We start from the raw sequence: 17,002 nt of genomic DNA, 5'->3' as shown, positions 1-17,002 counted from the left end.
GGCAGACTTTGGCACAGGAGCCAAGGGGGTAGAAAGGAGCAATAGAAACAGTGTTTGGTAGAAACAAGTTGCTCTCCACTTTCCAGCAACACAGAGAGCTGTGCGCCTGGTCCGTGGGTCTGCAGAAAAAGACTGCAGATCTGGGCTGTGGGGGGTGGCGCCGGCTCGGGGGGCAGAGACCTGGTGAGTCTGGTGGATTCGGGGTCTGGTGCAGGGCACCTGCTGCCCTCTGCTTCTCCCAGGGTGGGTTCGCTGTGGCGATTTTGGGCCCCTGGCAGGGGGAGTGCGCGTTCTGAGCTGGCCCTCCTCTGGCTTTTCCTGTGGGATAAGGCTGGGCCGGGGAACTGAGGGATCCCTCCCCGCCCTGCATAGCCACTCACAAGTGACCCCTGGAAGGTGTCCCACCTTGGGCATGAGCATGAGCAGGGACTGGCATTTGGAAAGGCTGCCAGGGAATTTAGAGCACAGTGATGAACTGGCCTATGCAGTTTTCATTCCTGTCGGACAAGTCTCCCTCTCCACGGGAAAAGGAGACAGAGGTGAATGCAGCAGAGGCCAGAGCCCCGGAGGTTCAAGGTCGGAGGTTGCATTGACTATCAGAGGCGCAGTGGGGGCTCAGGGCATGCAGGAGTCACAGAGCTGAGAGAGGGTTTGCCTACCGTAGAGGAACTTTGGGGAAGGCCTGATGCCGCCAGGTCCCTTCTACTGCTGCCGATGATCCCACCATCCACGCATCAACAGGGTCAACAGCACGCACAGTTGATGCCCAAGCATGGGCCAAGCCTGAAAGTCCACCATGGGTGGGGGATTGGACAGGTGTAGAGAGGAGAGCATGGGGCAGCAGCCAGTCTTACCTGCCTGGCATCTGCAACCAGGTGAGAACCCATAAAGTCAGGCCCTGGGCCTAACCCTAGTTTGTGGTCACCAGAGAGATAAGGAATCATATTTTTAAAGGCTTTTTCGAGGAGGGCTGGGGAAACCATCCTCTAGTACAGTATAGAGCAGCCCCATTGCCGTTTGTGTGAGCCCAGAGGAGAGGAGAGGCAGAGGGCCCAGTTCTAGAGCAAAAGGAGACCCCTTGGGGACAGGGGTGGGAGCCGGTCAGAGGCTCATTCACCAAGAGCTTAGAGTGCTCCCAGGGCGTCAGGCGCTGTGTGGGCTCTGCGGATGCTGAGGTCAGCAGGGCCTGCTCTGGCCTTAGAAGGGCTTACGGGCAACTAGTGGTGTTGATAACCTTGGAGCGTTTTTGGCAAACCCACTGAAGCTCTCCTTCACTGTGAACTTCCTTCCCAGCCAGACGCCAGAAGGGGATGCTGGGAGGGTGGAGTGAGCTACCTGCTGCCCTGAGTCACTCAGCACACGGCCGATCCACCTGCCACCCAACTAGGAGCCCTAGGCAGTCACCTTGTGCAGAAAGCACTGGCCTGGGAGCCAGGGGCCTGGGTTCAAGCCCCAGCACCCCCACTAGTGTTCTGGGAAAAGCACTTCTTGAATCTGAGCCCAGTTTCCACCTGGACCATGGTGCAGAGCCCTTATGGGCACCAGCCCTGACATCTGAGCTAGTCTGAACACTGCGGGCCACTGGGCCACCCCCTCAGCCCTCCCTCAAACTCCAAGGCAGCCCTGGCCATGATTGGGCCATTCTGACACCTGGGGCCAGCCCCAAACCTGGATCAGGTAGGGAGACCTGCGGCTCCTGCACTGACCTGTTCTCTGTGGTATCACACGAGCACTGAGGGGATTTATTTCCCAGTGACCTCTCCACTTTCAGACTCAAAACGGCACCGTCTGAAAACTCCTCCAACCTGGGAAGAAAGATGGCTGCCAAGGCTCTGTGGCTCCTGTTCACTTCCAGACTCTCCAGGATCACATATCTTCCTGGGCTGGGTCGGGGCTGGAGTGTAAGCATTGTGAAGGCAGCAAACTTGCCAGTCTTGCTCACCACTTCCCCCAGGGCCTGGCATGCAACAGGTGCTCAGTAAATGTTTGTTCACTAACAAAATGACCTGACACCCTGTTCCCTCTTTGATGTGATGGAGGGCTGGATGAGGTGGCGCTGGGGGTGAGTGGTCCTCTCCCCCTGCCCACACAGACAGTGAGGAAGTGGACTTCTCTCCCAGTCTAGGTGGCTGTCATTCATCAGGCAGAGCTTCACCTCAGCCTGGAGGCCCCGTGAAGCCACCATCCTTCTTTGTTGGGCTTTTCTTCCTGGCTTTGCCCACTGAAGGTCCACATCCCTTTTTCGAGGCACGGTCCTAGCCACAGGGACAGTGCCACTGTCTGAGGACCCACCCACTTTCTCTGTAGGCAGTTGATTTGAAAAGGGTCCTGGAGTTGAGTGGGTAGAGTTTCCACAATGCATTACCTTCATCCTCACCATGCCAACCCCCGCGTCTTGGTATCACTCAAGAATAGTGGAGACCATTAATTTATGAGTGCCATGGGTTTTCTGGCCACAGAAAACACCAATGTCCGGTAGAATCTGATCAGTTTCACAAGAGAAGTTTGGAAGAATTACTTTGAGGCGCAGCAGGGGAGAAGAGCTGCCCACCTGGAGGTCTCAGGAAAAATGTCAAGGATTCAACTGGAGAAGACCTTGCAGGACAGGAGGGCATCAACAGACAGAAGGAAGGACATTTCTGTGGAGGGTATAGCTTGAGAACAGGTTGTGTTCAGGGAACATCTAGTTGTTCCCTTTGGGTGCAGGGCCAGAGACGGAGAGAGAGGTGGGGATGACCATCTTGAAATTACAGTTCTCGCTCAGTGACAGGAGCGACACAGGCACAGAATGCATAATTTACCACAATGCAGTGAAAGTACGGCAGGTAAGGATGGAAGGGGGTCTGGGTGCAAACTGTGGGCAGCTTCACTGCCAAGGTCAGAAGTCGGCCCCTCCTTACTCCCTTTGCCAGTGGGATTTTTGAGCCTGACATTTCTGAGCCTGATCAGCAATCCACTTTAGGAAAATTATCATAAGTGGGTATTCTATCTCTTTTGGCTAATTTGAAATTCTCTGTGGAGAGAATAGCTAAGATTCTCCACCTGGAATTCATAGATACTGGGCCTCAGTAAGGTTTTCTCTTCAACAATTACTCTTTCAACATCTTGGAATTTAGAACGTGCCGAGACGTGACCTCCATTCCCGCAGCCGGCAGTGCAGATCTGAGGTTAAGCCAGACTGAGAGAGCTCTTCCAAGGAATGCTGGAGGCCAGGGCTCGGCCATTTTTTTCTGTTAAGGGCAGATAGCGAATACTTCAAGCTTTGTGGGCCACAGAGTTTCTGCTGGAACTATCCTGCTGCAGAAGTGCAAAAACAGCCATAGATGATGTGTAATGACCGAGTGTGACTATGTTCCGATACAACTTTGTAGACAAAAACAGCCAGGATCCTGGATGTGGCCTACATGTCATAGTTTGGTGACTGCTGGTGTAGACTGCAAAGTGACTTGAGACCCAACCCCCTTTTCAGGCCGCCATGCTTCCTGGCTCTCACAGGGGGCTATCATTGGCGAGGAAAACCCGCTCTTGGTCCGACCGCCCAGATTCAAAGAATGGGGTAATGCTGGCTTTTTCTGTCGCCAGAGATGTTGTCAGACACAATTATGTCTGTCTTGACAACCACATTGTCTTGACCAAGCACACCGACTGACTGAGGGGTGAAATGTAAGGCTGAAACATGCCCAAGATGTTGGCATTAAGGGTGCATTTAAGTGGGTTCAGAGCTTCCATAACAACGCCCAGCATGCCCCTGGTCCCGCTTCTCTTCGTTTCACAAAGGGCCACTTATCAGAAATTCCTCCCATGGCCACTGTTGACATTGCTGTCACTCTCTGCTGGTGAGTCCCTATCCCTGATATGACGAACAGTTTAAAACATGCTTAGAAATGCTGTCAGCCATCCTTTTGAGAAAAGCCTGCCGAGACCCGATTAAGCGGGGCTTGTAGCCGAAGCTGCTCGTTTCTTGATGACACATAGTAAGTGGCAGGTAATCCGCGTCTTAATCTCCTTGCTGCCCCGAGAGGCTTATGGTAACCGATACCCCTGTGAATGCCACAGAGTCTGATTGAGTTACCTTGAAAGGCCAGGGCGTCTTCCTGCTCCTTTCCTAATGGAATGTATTCAGATAAAGGCACCTTGAAGCTGGCCACAGTCTCCTGAGATGTTGCTCTGAAGGGAAAATTCGACTTCCCCCAAGCTGTGGCCGATATTGCTTTGTGATTTTCCCTGAAGCATTTTACCAGTGCCCCACACTGGCCACTGCACACCTGTCTACAATTTCGGCCTGGGGGTGGGGCAGGGACAATCCTGGTGGCTAAACCACTTCCTGTTGTGCCTTTAGCCTTTGATTCTAGGGTCAGAGCGACCTTGACTCGGGGGGAATTTCACTATCAAAATTTGTACTTCTCCCCTCCTGATTAAGAACTGTTCCACAGCCATCCTGCTGCCGACACAACAGGGTCTCGGATCCGGTGGGATTGGAAGGCGCCTGGAGCGCGAAGTGGCTGAACGGCTTGATTCATTCATTCGAGAGCTTGTCCCTGCCTCCTGGCCCATCTAGCTGGGCACATGGAAGGCAGCCCGGTGCAGCAGGAAGAACCCTGGATTGGGTCCTGGAAACCTGAACTCAGGCCTCTGACTGAGTCACTCTCCAGCTCTGAGGACGACCGTGACTCTGCTCTCTCCTGGCCCATCTGTAAAACAGGGCAGCTGAGTTAAAACATCACTAGGTTTTGGGTTTCCAGATTTAGCAAATAAAATACCTGATGCCTAGTTAAATCTGAGTTTCAGATAAACAACGAATACTTCTCTGTACGAGTATGCCCCATTCTTATCTGGGACACACTTATTCTAAAAACTTATCTGTTGTTCATCTGAAATTCAAACTTGACTAGGCGTCCTGCCCTTCACCTGTCAACCTTCCTTAGGTTGCTTCCGCCTCGAGTAGCTTCTGAATCCGTGCTAGGAGATACACGGTTTTGGTCTTGATTTCTAGCGGCTTTAGGCAGCCATAAGCAAAGGGCAAGTGTGAAATGTCTAGATAATTCTGGAAAGTTACCCTCCCTGACTTGTACTCATGCCCAAACCCATGTCTTTTGAAACCTTGGTCCATGGCTAGGTCTCCTGGTGCCTAATGGAGCTCCTGGTACCAAGTAGATGCTCAGTGAGTACTGGTGGAATGAATGAATGAGTGGTCTCCAATTCAATGTGCATTGCATCTTGTCGACCTTTGTTTGACCTTCATGTAGTATATACTCCAGTCTAACAGGACCGCTGGATCTTTCCCACACACGCCCCATCCTTTCCAGGCCACTCCGCCTCTGCTCAAATGGTCCTCTTCCAGGCTCTCGCTTCCCTCAGACAGCGGCAGCATCACACCGTGGGCAAGGTCGTGAGTGCGGGGCGCCAGACTGCCTGGGCTTGAGGCTTGCTCCTACCATTGTGATCTTTAAGTAATTTAACTCCCTGTGCCTCAGTTTCTTATCTGTAAAATTAAGGTAACAATAAACCCTAGTAAGGCTGTTTCGAGGGACAGTTGAGTTAACACACGGGTTTAGAAGGCAGAGTATAGCACATAATAAGGGTTCTTATTCTGTTCCATCTACACATCCTAATACAAACCATCCTACAAGGGCCAGCTCCTCCAGGAAGCCCTCCTGACTGTGGAAGCAGGTTCTCCCCTTTGCTATATTTCTTGTATGTGTCCTCCTACCCACTGCTGTGGGATAAAATGAACCGTGGTCACCTCTCCCCTGTCCCGTAGATCATGCATCCTTTGTGGGAAGGATCAACTCTACCACATTTGGGTGCCTACATGTTGCCTGGTGCGTAGAGAAGACCCAAGACATCTTAGTTGAAGGAATGAAGTAATAAATCAATTAGAACACATAGTTGCTATAGAAAAGAATTTTCTGACAAGTCATAGCATGGAATTGTTACTCTAGGCGGTGTTTTTTTCTGATGCCCTCACCAAATCGCTGGGAGATCCGTGAGGGTAAAGAGGAAGACCCCCATCTGGAATACGAGGAGAACAGTGCTGACCTGGTCCGTCATGAAGGGACACATCTTGGTGTGGTACAAAGAGCAGGGGATAGCAGTCCAACAGATGCAGCCGAAAAGCCAGCTCTACCCTTTCATAGCTGAAGACCTTCAGAACCTCCCATTTGCTCATATGTGAAAGGGCCTCCTCTCAGGGGTGGGGTGGGTGAGGGCTCAGTTGTGGGTGAGAGAGGAACCCCCACGAAGGGCTTGGTACAAAGAGGTGCTGTGCAAATGTGGCTGGTCCAGCATCTGCAAGGCCCATGTGGAGCACAGTTGCTGAGTTCAGCTGATCCCGGGTCTGGGGTCCCCGGCTCTCCAAAAGGCCCAGTTTGTGTCTGAGCAGAGACAAGAGGCTGGCACTGCAGCCCAGAGTCCTGATGCCATTATCCAAAGGGCAAGCGAAAATATGAGGTCCCATCCAACACCCCACAAAAGAAGGGGAAAAATGTGCTCAGATGGAACAATGGAGAGAAGTTAACACCCCGAGTCACTGCCCCCGTTTCCACACGGACACGGACACAGCGGGCTGGGAGCGGTGAATCTGGCAAATTCTCTCTCCCACCGCACTTCTCCTGTGGCTCTAAGCCTGATATACGGTGTGCGCATTCCCCACACCACCAGCTACTCAACCCAAGGATAAAGGTCATTCTGAGCTTCAGTGGTTTGAGCTAGTAAAGATTTTTATAAAAACTCACTGTCTTGATTTGTGTTCAAGTACTTTAAAGTTCACATATTTCTTATGTGAACTTTGCTGGCTGTAGTCATTTCATCCACAATCAGCCTGGATTGGTTCTGCTTATTCAGAGCCCATCAATTACAGAGAGCCGGACTGGAGCCCACACCGCCCATTCATCGGCTTCGCCCCGGGCTAGCCGATTTATCTGACATTTAATAAGGAGTTTTAGATTTTGCAGCTTATCAGAAGAGCACCGTGAGAGTGCGGGTGAGCCCGTGAATCCCAAATAAGTGGCCTTCTCAGGAGTCTCTTCCTTCCTACCCGTTTTTTGTCACGCAACACGGCTCTGAGTGTCAGGTCATTCTGTCCCCCTTCCTTCTCTTTTGTTGTGCCTTCTTTCCTAAAACCGTTTTAGGGTTGGTGTTTTAAAATCATTTTGATGTCGACACGGGGAGAATTCCAAGTCCAGCTTTGCCATAAACAGAGAAACTCTGGAATTGCAAAAAAGGATCGAAAAGCTCTGTTGTTGATGAACACTCAAGTCAACAAATAATGATTGAATGCCAGCTCTGTGCCAGCCAGGGTGCTAGGCACGGATGTGAGGAAGACAAGGTCCCTGCCTAGAGGGATGCACTGTGTGGCAGGAGAGCAGACACAGACATAAAGAACTCAAGTCCCAGGCGGGCTGAGCCGAGTGCACTAATGGAGATATAAACAGCATAACGGGAGTGGGGGCGTCGGGGGGGAGATTAATATTCTCCCCGATTTGTGCCTTCGGTAGAGGCTCAGACAATGAGTGCATATTTACACATCTGACTATATAAGGAACCCTGATGTCTTACTAAGCTACTTTACAGTTCCTTTTGAATATTGCATCTATTTCTTCTTTGTTGTGGTCAATTTCGTTCTTTGGGGCCTATTGTGTATGTTTAACCTGCCCACCTTGGGTTTCCATCATAAATGCGCTTTATGACAAGAGTTTCATTAAATATAAGAACACTGGTTGGTAGGGCACCTTGGCAGGAAGAAATGAATTCTTCACCTCTTTCACCACCTAGTTCTAGGCTTTTCTTCCTTTTCTAGGTTTTTCTTTCACTGTCATTTTAAGTCTTTAGATTTACAAGTTCAGTACCTGTCCCAACAGCCATTTATAGTGTCTTTCTCACTAGTGTTGATTCTTTTTTTTTTTTTTAAGAAACTGAAAATATTATAGTTTCCTCTGTTGTTGCCATTATTTTCTTTTGCCTCTATAGCACCAGCAGAGTTTCTACAGGTTTGGTCCCAGACTGTCTCCATCCATCTCCTAGGGAGCCAGGTAAAGATTCAGATTCTCAGCAACCATCCCTGAGATCCTAATTAGTGGGGCTGAGCTGGAGCCCATGAACTCTCACGTTAATGGAAGCCCGCGTGATTCCCATGCATGTTTACATTAGAGTTGGGGGGACCGAGCCGTGTGCATTCCCCTTCAACAGCCTCTTCCAGCCCTGAGCTTTGTGCTGACTCCTGCTAAGACCTCCCCGCTGAGCATCAGACCTGAGCATGCAGCTGCTGCCAGACTCAGATGCCCTAAACCCAACATGTCCAACAGTGAGCTCATCATCTCCTCCCTAAATCTTTTCTCCAGCTCTGTTCCCCATCTGAGTGGGCACCACCCGTGACGGATACCTCCTCTCTCTTGTCTCGCGCATCCATCAGCTACTAAGTCCTGAGATTCCAACTCAAAAACAATCTCCCTTCTGTCTGTTTATCTGTCTCAGTTTCCGCCTCCTTCGAACAGACCATCAGCACCTCTCACCTCAGCTGGCCTCCTTGCCCAGCTTCTTACTCCACTTCATCCATTCTCTACACTAAAGGCAGAGTGAATTTATTTTCTAAACGGCCAAACTGATCTTGCCATTCGTCAGCCTCAGATCTCTGAGTGGCTCCCCATTGTACTCAGGAGGGAGCACCCTGTCTCCATCGCAGCCCTGAGGGCCCTTCGCACCCCATCCATCACGTGCTTCCCCATTCTCCTCTTGCACTGTGCTTCTCCTCTTGGCCCTTCCTGAGTCAGGCACCCTGGACTTCTTCCAGGACCGCTCGCCCCTCTAGGCCTGCCAGCCCCTCTGCCTAGAACACTGCCCCTGCTTTAACTGCAAAGGAAACTTCCCCTTGCTCTTGTCTCCACTTGGCCATCGCTTCCTCTGAGAAGCCATTCCCCACCTCCCTAGGCCAGCTCCTCTATTTCATGGCTCACAGCAGCCTGTTCTGCCCTTAATACAGCACCTACCACCCTGTATTAAAATTGCCCCCTCGCCTGGTTGTTATCCCAAGGGATCAGACCCTAGAAAATCAGGACCCCACCAGTCTGGATCTCGGTTGTGCACCCAGCACCTGGCACCAACCCTGGCATGTAGGTAGAATCATATAAAATTGCTAATTTTTGACCTACAAAAATGACCATTTCATAATGGCTCAATTTAATACTTGTCATTCATACATTTTTGTCAAACAAGGATACAAACATGGTATCTCTTTGTTTTAATTGGAATGTCTTCTGTTGTCAGTAAGGTCAAACTCCTTAATTGGTATAGACTTTTGAACATAAATTTCAACTAGTTGCACAAGGCTCACAAAATGGGAATGAAAGGCTCAAGCTAGATCATTTAAAGAATGATGTGCAACATCACAAAGGAAAAACCCCACTTCCTCGGCATGAAGTTTCACACCTGAGTGGCATCAAAGAAGCCACTGGGGGTGGGGGATGGGATGGTGGCCTGAGATTTGCTTTAAGAGGACCTCAAAGAAGACTTGCCCACTTTCATGGAGTCTATGCCACCAGACTGCTCATTCAGGTGATAATATTTCACAAGTTACATCCCTGTTTGCAGAATAATCTTCCCCTAGTGAAAACGAGATTTGTGAATAACTGCTTTAGAAACATACTTTTTATTTTCAAGATTAAACTTTCCCAATGGCTATGTCGGTCTATGGGAGATTTATTTGACTTCCAAAGATAAAAAACTAATTGTCTGGTTTCCGTTTCCTTTCTGGCTCTATTGCATTTGCTGAGAAAGTATAGATCAACGGAAGCGTTTTTGCCTTAGATCTTAGTTAGCAGGAGGCTGCCCTCTATAGATCCTTGACCCAATTGCACACTGTTCAAGAGGCTGAAGCTGCAGGAGGACTGTGGCTTTCGTGGGTTTTATACCTCTCAACTCTGAGGATTAGGATGGTGGGTTTTTAACAGGCTTTGACTTTTAAATTAAATTAAATTTGTTTTATTTTGCAGAGGAGCTCAAAGTGTTTATTGCAAGACTGGTGGATCATCCAGTTTCCCCTTTTGCAGATGAAGAAACTGAGGTCCACCAAGGTTGGAGGACGTGTTGCCCAATGTCACCCAGGACATCAGGGCAGAACTGGGACTTGCCCTCAAGCTGAGTGTCCGTCCCATCCCCGGGCATCTCTGCCTTCTTGATACAGGAAAACCAAGTTTCTCGGCAGGGGGTGTGCACGAGATAGTCCAGCCCGAGGCGGGTGCCATAGAAGCCCTGCCCCCCACCAGCCCTGCTGGAAAGTTTCCATTTCAGGGTTTGCCTTCTTCATAGCAGTGTCTCAAACCCCTTAGTCCTTTAGACAAAATAATAATGATAACAATCATAACAATAACAGTTGCATAAGCCGAGCTGTGGTGGGGAACAGGATTTACAATTCGGATTGTTTTCAGAAAACACCACTGTATTTAGCAATAATATTATGGAAGTAGCAATAAAGTTATCTGCTTCTCATGAAGGGAAAGTGGGAGGACAACACAACTTTACAGAGTGCACAATACAGAACAAAGGGTCTGGGGGCCTCTGTCTGCCCTCAAGTTTTCATCTACCACGTTCTGGCCGAAGATAGAACGCCTCTCCTTGGCTTGTTCCCAGACACGTGCCCAGCTGCATTTTTAGAGAGCGGTTTCGGGGGCGCCAGTGACCTTCAGCTCCCCTGAAGATGTCATGCGCCCTGTGGCTGTGCCCCCCCCACCCCCCGCCCACTCATGTGTGCTACCTGGTGATTAGTTTTTGTTTCCTGCCTAGAAGTTGGCTTGAGAAGAAACTTGCTAAGATAGGAAGGACACTGAGCACATTAGGTTGGAAACAGCAAGATGTGCACAGGGATGGCCCTGCCGGTTTATGGACAGCCCATTATGGCTGCTCCTGCCCTCTGAACCCAGGAAGGCCCAGAGGCCCAGGGCGGGTACACTACGATGAAGACAGAAAAACAGACCCACATAGAAATCTCCATGTCTTGGTGAAGGTAGGCACAGCCCGTGGCATCTCTGCGTGCTCTCTCTCCTTCTGAGTGAGTTATACTTTTCAGGGTCCTTCGTGGTGGCCGAGCTATAGCTCTTGGCACCTGCCATCTCTGCCTTGCCCTGGGGCTCTGCCTGCCCTCCATAACCTGCCTGTCCTAACTTGCCAGCTCTTTCTCCTGCCACTGCCCGCCTCTCTCCAGCTACTCCCAGCACAGTGACCTGAATTGCCTCTCTAGATGCCCTCCCCCTCCCCTTCTGCTTTTGTGTGTATCCTTCCCTCTGTCCAGAACCCCCTCTATCCTCACCTGACCCTATGTGTTCACCACATCCTGTTTGTCCTTCAGGACCCAGTGCCACCGTCATTCCTCTGGAATGACCAGTCTTCCCTGGCCACCACTCCCAAGCAAGATGGGTCGCCTCTCTCTAGGCTGCCAGACTCCTACAGGCTGTGCCTCCATTCTGTACCATAATCCTGTGATTGTGTGGTGGTCCCTTGCACAGCCCTGTGATCTCTTATAGGACAAGGACTGTATCTATTCATTTTTCTGTTCCAAGGTGGAGCTTGGAGCCTGCTGTGAATGAGATGCTCACAAGTGTCTAACGACTGAGTGAATGAATGGGGCAGACCCCCAGGGCAGGGCATCTTGGACCAGGATTTCACTTTTGATAGGGTAGGGCAGGGGTCAGCAACCTTCTTCTGTAAAGGTCAAATAGTAAATATTTTTAGGTTTTGTGGGCCAGACGTCTCTCTCATAAGTACACAGCTCGCTGGTTGTAGTGTGAAAGCAGCGATAGACCCTGTGTAAACAAAAGAGCATGGCTGTGGTCCAATAAAACTTTCTTTACCAACACAGCAGAAAGCTGGATTTAGCCACTGGCTGTAGTTTGCCCATCCCTGGCTGAGGGTTTGGAACGGCACCATCCGCTGTTCCCGCAGGCGGATTTGGCTTGTAGGTTGGCCATCTCTATGGCCTGCTGGGGCTCTGCGGCGGGGGTGATGAGCATCTTGCTCTTGGCTTCCTCTCTCCTTTTCTTGGGGCGGTCGTAGGAAAGGTCTCAGAACTTTTTTCCAACCCTATAGCTGGCTTTGTCAGTATTTTCTGTCTTCTTGCCCAGGTAACTGCCCCAGGGAATTCTAAGAAGGCCCCATCCCCACAAGAGCTGGTAGAAATATGCCAGGGGTAGCCTCCGGTCATCTAGGGTCTGCCCCACACACCTGCTTGGTGGGCTTCCTCTCCGCCTCGTCCAGTCCCAATCCTGATTCCTTCTCTGCATCTTCCAGGCTGAACGATGACAATCCCAGTGTCGCCCTCTCCCAGACATCAAGGGCTGCAGCGTAAACCATAGCAAACTTAGAAACCACAACAGCACTGATCTTTCTCAAGGGCCAGGGTCACCTCTCCTCTACTGTACTTGGCAAAAGCTGGAGTGGCTTGAAGCCTGGGGGCTGGAGCCTTCTGAAGGCACCCTCCCTCCCTCACTGTCTGATGCCTGGGCCAGGAAGACTCAGTCGCAGGAGGATGGAGCAGCTGGGGCTCCCTGGCATCTCTCTCCATCTCTGTTTGCTTTCTCCACACCATCTCTCCAGCCTGGTGACTTCTGGGTCACCGGAGTTCTTAATATCAGCCCAGGGATGCCAAGGGGCATGTCCCAGGAAAGCCAGAAAGAGACTGCGTTGTCTTTTATGACCTAATCTCAGAAGTCAGGCAGGATTACTTCTGGCACATTCTATTCATTGAAGAAGGCACAAAGGTCCACCCAGGTTGAAGGGAGGTGAAATGGGAAAGGGAAACGCTCTGTAAGAGCATGTGGGACAATTTTCGGGCAATAGAATCCCCTCCCTTCCCCTTCCTGGGCCCTGCTACGTGCCAGGCACTGCACTTGTCCCTTTGCTGTTTACACAGTCAAGGCAGAAGGATTGTCAATACCTCTGAGAGGTCAGTATCACCGTATCCATCATACAGATGAGGAAATTTGGATTTAGAAAGGATAAGCAGTGTGTTAAAACAGCTCAAACAGTCCTGAGCCCAGGCCCATTTCACCTACAAATTCTCTCTTCACCCCCTTTGAGTCCTTACTCAACTGCTTGCAAACCTTGTTTCGGGTGCGTCCAGTTTGTTAGGCAATTTTCCATCCTTTGATGCAGGAAGCCAGCAGATACACCTCGGCGGGTCCAAAGGACGTAAAACTCAGGGTCTGGGCTTCCTTCCCTGGCTGCTGCTCCTCAGGGTAGGAAGCAGCAACAGAGGCGCTGGGATACGACCCGTCTATTAATTAATTCACGGTGACGGTGACGAGCTGGAAATTACGCCCGGTGTCCGCACACACTCAAATGCCCTTGGGATTCCCCGTGCTGAGTTCACCCTCAGGAAGTCATTGTCCACAAGGAAATCTGAGAAGCTGACTGAACGGGCATCAACAGAGGAACAGCCTCGCCATTCGCTCTGCTCTTTTCTACAAAGCTAATGGGTCAAACTGTGACACAAAGTCTTATCGTCGGGAGATGGACTCAGCTTGAGTGGGGTCCTGGGTATGGGGTGGGCTGAGGGCTGTCAGTACCCGAGTTTATCTCAGCTCATGTTTAAGCTTCCCGATGGTGGCCAGCCTTTAATTTTAATCTTATTTTTAGTATTTTTACACCTCTAAGAGTTTTAATTCCTCTCTACTTTCTTTATTATGGCTTTCGTGACCAGAAGCCCTCAAGGCCAGCAAAGCTCGGGGGAATTATTGTTCTTCTAAGTAAGAACAATTTTATAGGCTTCAGAGATACCAGGACCCTTGAAGACATCTTGCTGAGCCCCCTTATTTTACAAATGAGGAAACTGAAGCTCAGAGAGGGGAAGTGACTTGCCCAAGGTCACATAGCTCATTTGAGGGCATTGCTGCCTAGACGGTGCCTCTCTCACTCTAATTTGGCCTTTGACTGGAGGGCTTGTTGCTCTCAACTTCTGAGTCAATGCTTTCTTTTCGTCCCAGCAGCAGGTTAGTCAGCTACAGCTCTAAGCATTTTCCAGACCATTCTAGCACTTTCTGGGCCACCAAGGCAATTCCACACACTGGCCTGTGAGCTCCTTTTGTTGTTCTGTCAGATGGTTCTCTGTCCTTTGTGCTGCCATGAGGCGATGCAGCAGGTGTGTGGCTGAAGAAGTGGTTTGATCCATGAGCACAGAGACCCCAGTTTAGGCTCCCCGGTTCTGCCACAGCCCCGCCTCAGCACCTGGAACCTGGCAGCTGCTAGGCTAGTGTCTGACTGACCCACTGGTTGCAGGAGGCCTTCTTCTAGGCTGCCTTATTTCCTTCTCATCTCTTCCTGGGCAGCCATTTTGCTCTGCCTGTAAACTCTCTGTCCCAGGTGCTGAATGTGGCCCCGAGCCTGCACCCCCGCCCCTGCCCTAAGAGGGGCCTTGGACTTCCTGAGTTTTAGTGGAAAGCACAAGACGTGATTCGCCTGGCATTGGTTCTTGACAGCACAATCTCGCATCCTCAGTTCATTCGATTTGATGATCATGAAGAAGATGATGATGATGATGAAGGAAACACAGCCCCTGTGTTGGGTCCCTTGCATACAGTAGCTCTTTTAATTCTAGGACGCTGGCATCAGGGGAAATTCCTGGCCTCCTTTCTTTGAGTTATTACCCCTTCGTATTTCCCCAGGCCAGCGTTTCTCAAAGCCTGGTGGTCTTCATGCCATCGTGCATTAGAATCAACTTGGGTATTTTTTTAAGTGTGACTGTCTGGGCCCCACCAAGGACCTAACAAGTCAGACTCTCCAGGGATGGAGCCCAGAAGTGTGCACTTTAACAAGCTCCCCAGTGAGTTTTCAGCGTCTGGCATTTGAGACCGTGTGCTTGAGGAAACTGGGGAGAATTATTTTGCCTACAACTGCGTGCCTAGCCCAGTGCCTGGCACAGAACAGGTGATGACAAATTATTTATTGAACGAATGAATAATGCTGTATCCCTGAACTTGACTACAAAAGAGGTTCTATTTATTTCGGAACTGCCCCCATCCCATCCTGCCTGCCTGCCTACTACTTGCACACCTAGGGCAGGCATGGCAGGCGACACTCCCTCTTATTCACAAAAGCATCTCTCCTTGTCGCCTGGCCTTCAAGGTTGCTCCTCACGTCTTCATCCCTTTGACCGAGACCCAAATGATTGTTCATCGCTCCCATTAAACCTCTACATTTGTGGGGATGAGGTGGAGGATGTTGGGGACCTTGGGCAGCCCTCTGGGCTCTTCATTTCTACCCAGGTTTGAGGGCTCTTTCTCTGTCTCCTGACTTAGGTGACCTCATCATTTCCTCTGAAAATAAAAATTGTCGGGGGCCAACCAGTCCACCTGAGATAAAAGGTCCTCTTGGGCCACCTGCCGGAGGTGGCCTTCCTTCCAGCGGGGCCTCTCTTCCCTCCTCTCTTCTTCCCAGTCTCGGGCACCGGGAGGGACCACTATGCCATTTGCGAGGTTTCATTTGCTTTTTTTCTTAACCCCTGTAGCAGCTTTTGCCAGAGCCTCAAAGTTCTTTTTTTCTCTTTTCTCTTTCTCTCTTTTTTCCTTTCTTCTCTTTCTCTTTTTCTCTCTCTCGTGACTCCTCTGACTTTCGGGGCCCAGCAATGGTTAATGACCGGGGCTGGTTGGGGCTGCCCTCCCACGTGCCCCCACACTGGTTAGGGCACAGGACCCACCGTCTCTCTCCTGGCTCCCGGCTTCGAGGTGGGAGGTGGCCCTCTCCCATTCACTCGGGCGGTTTTCATCTGCAGAGATTCTTAATCTCTTTACCTGCTGCCATGGCGTAGAGCAGCCCCAATTCTTTATGTCCCGTGTTAGGTTTAATGCCAGAGCGCCATAGATTTCTCACTGCATTAACTTTACGGCCTCGTCCCCTCTAAAACCCGAGCCAAATGGGCAGGCCTCGTCTCTGTTTTATGGAAGCCCAGTCACTATACAAGAAAAACTGGCTGTTTAAAAGATAGTTAAACATCGTATAAATTATCTGCATCTTTTCCACTCAAGGCCTCCTAAGCACGCGTTGCTGGGTGTCCCCTGCCAACCCTGCAGACCTGCGCCTCCCGTGACCACTGACTTGTGCCCGGTCACCGAGCAGGGCCGGCCTCCCTCACCTGGGCCTGGGCGTCACCCGGCACAGCAAGCTATTTAAATAAATTTCCTGTCAATCTGTGTGCGTTCTATGTCTAACAAACAGCACCGCAAAATAAAGCGTTCATGTATTTATACATTGATTGGAGACAGCTAACTCCTTCAACAATTTTATAATTTCAAATTTAGCATGATTTCCTTCCTTTGAAACTTTCAAACGCCTAAAACAGGAGAGACACACATACACGAGATGATTTTGAAGATTATTAACCTCTTAAGTTAGCCCAAGTATTACCACGAGAGTTGAATTCCCTTATTCGTCATTTGTGTGTTGCTCTGGGACCCCGCGGGCTCACAGGAGAACCACGCAGACAGATGTCCCCATCACAGCAGAGGCCCCGGGCTTGTCGGGAACACAGCCCGGGCTTCCCAGCCATCCCTGGCCCCCGGCAGGGCCCGGAGTGCGGCCTGAGGTGGTTCCAGCTCCAGCCCTGGTCGGTTGGCTGAACTTTTTTTTTTTTGGTTCAGGCTATTTTTCCTGTGGAGGCTTAGCCAGACAAGGAGATTTATCTGACAAGGCAACTTCTCTCCCCAAAGTGGCCTCCAGGTTCACAGCAGCTCCTCCCCAGGCTGCTGTCACTAAGGGTTGGGTCTGCTTGAGGGCGACCCCGCGGTGGAAGCTGGCAAGAGGGGCCACGGCCCGGGGACACAGCCAGGCTACAGTGAGCGGAAAGCGGACAGCTGTGAGCTGCGGGCAGGTGGAGAACAAAGCTGGTCAGTGGCTGAGCAGAGCCTAAGGGCAGATCCTGCAGGGCAATGAGAGGCTGGCTGCTGAGGAGGGGTGCAGGGGCCTTCTGGAAGCCTCTGGAAGGTCTGAGGAGAGACCAGGGTGAGGCACTTCTAGGGCTTTT

At 50.8% G+C, this 17,002-nt stretch overlaps 1 long non-coding RNA gene across 1 annotated transcript in view; it reads left to right on the top strand.

The window, feature by feature from the left end:
* LOC123277589 (uncharacterized) overlaps positions 1–10,588 on the top strand; it is a 37,749-nt gene extending 27,161 nt beyond the window's left edge. The window contains exon 3 of the long non-coding RNA XR_006514647.2: positions 9,987–10,588. This is a non-coding gene — a long non-coding RNA (uncharacterized lncRNA). The remainder of the gene's footprint in view (positions 1–9,986) is intronic.
* Positions 10,589–17,002: the final 6,414 nt, after the last annotated feature.

Source organism: Equus asinus, chromosome 2, assembly GCF_041296235.1.
Source record: "Equus asinus isolate D_3611 breed Donkey chromosome 2, EquAss-T2T_v2, whole genome shotgun sequence".
In the NCBI taxonomy this organism is placed as follows: domain Eukaryota; kingdom Metazoa; phylum Chordata; class Mammalia; order Perissodactyla; family Equidae; genus Equus; species Equus asinus.
Note: the sequence above shows the minus strand (reverse complement) of the source record. Positions and strands in the feature narration are given on the sequence as shown.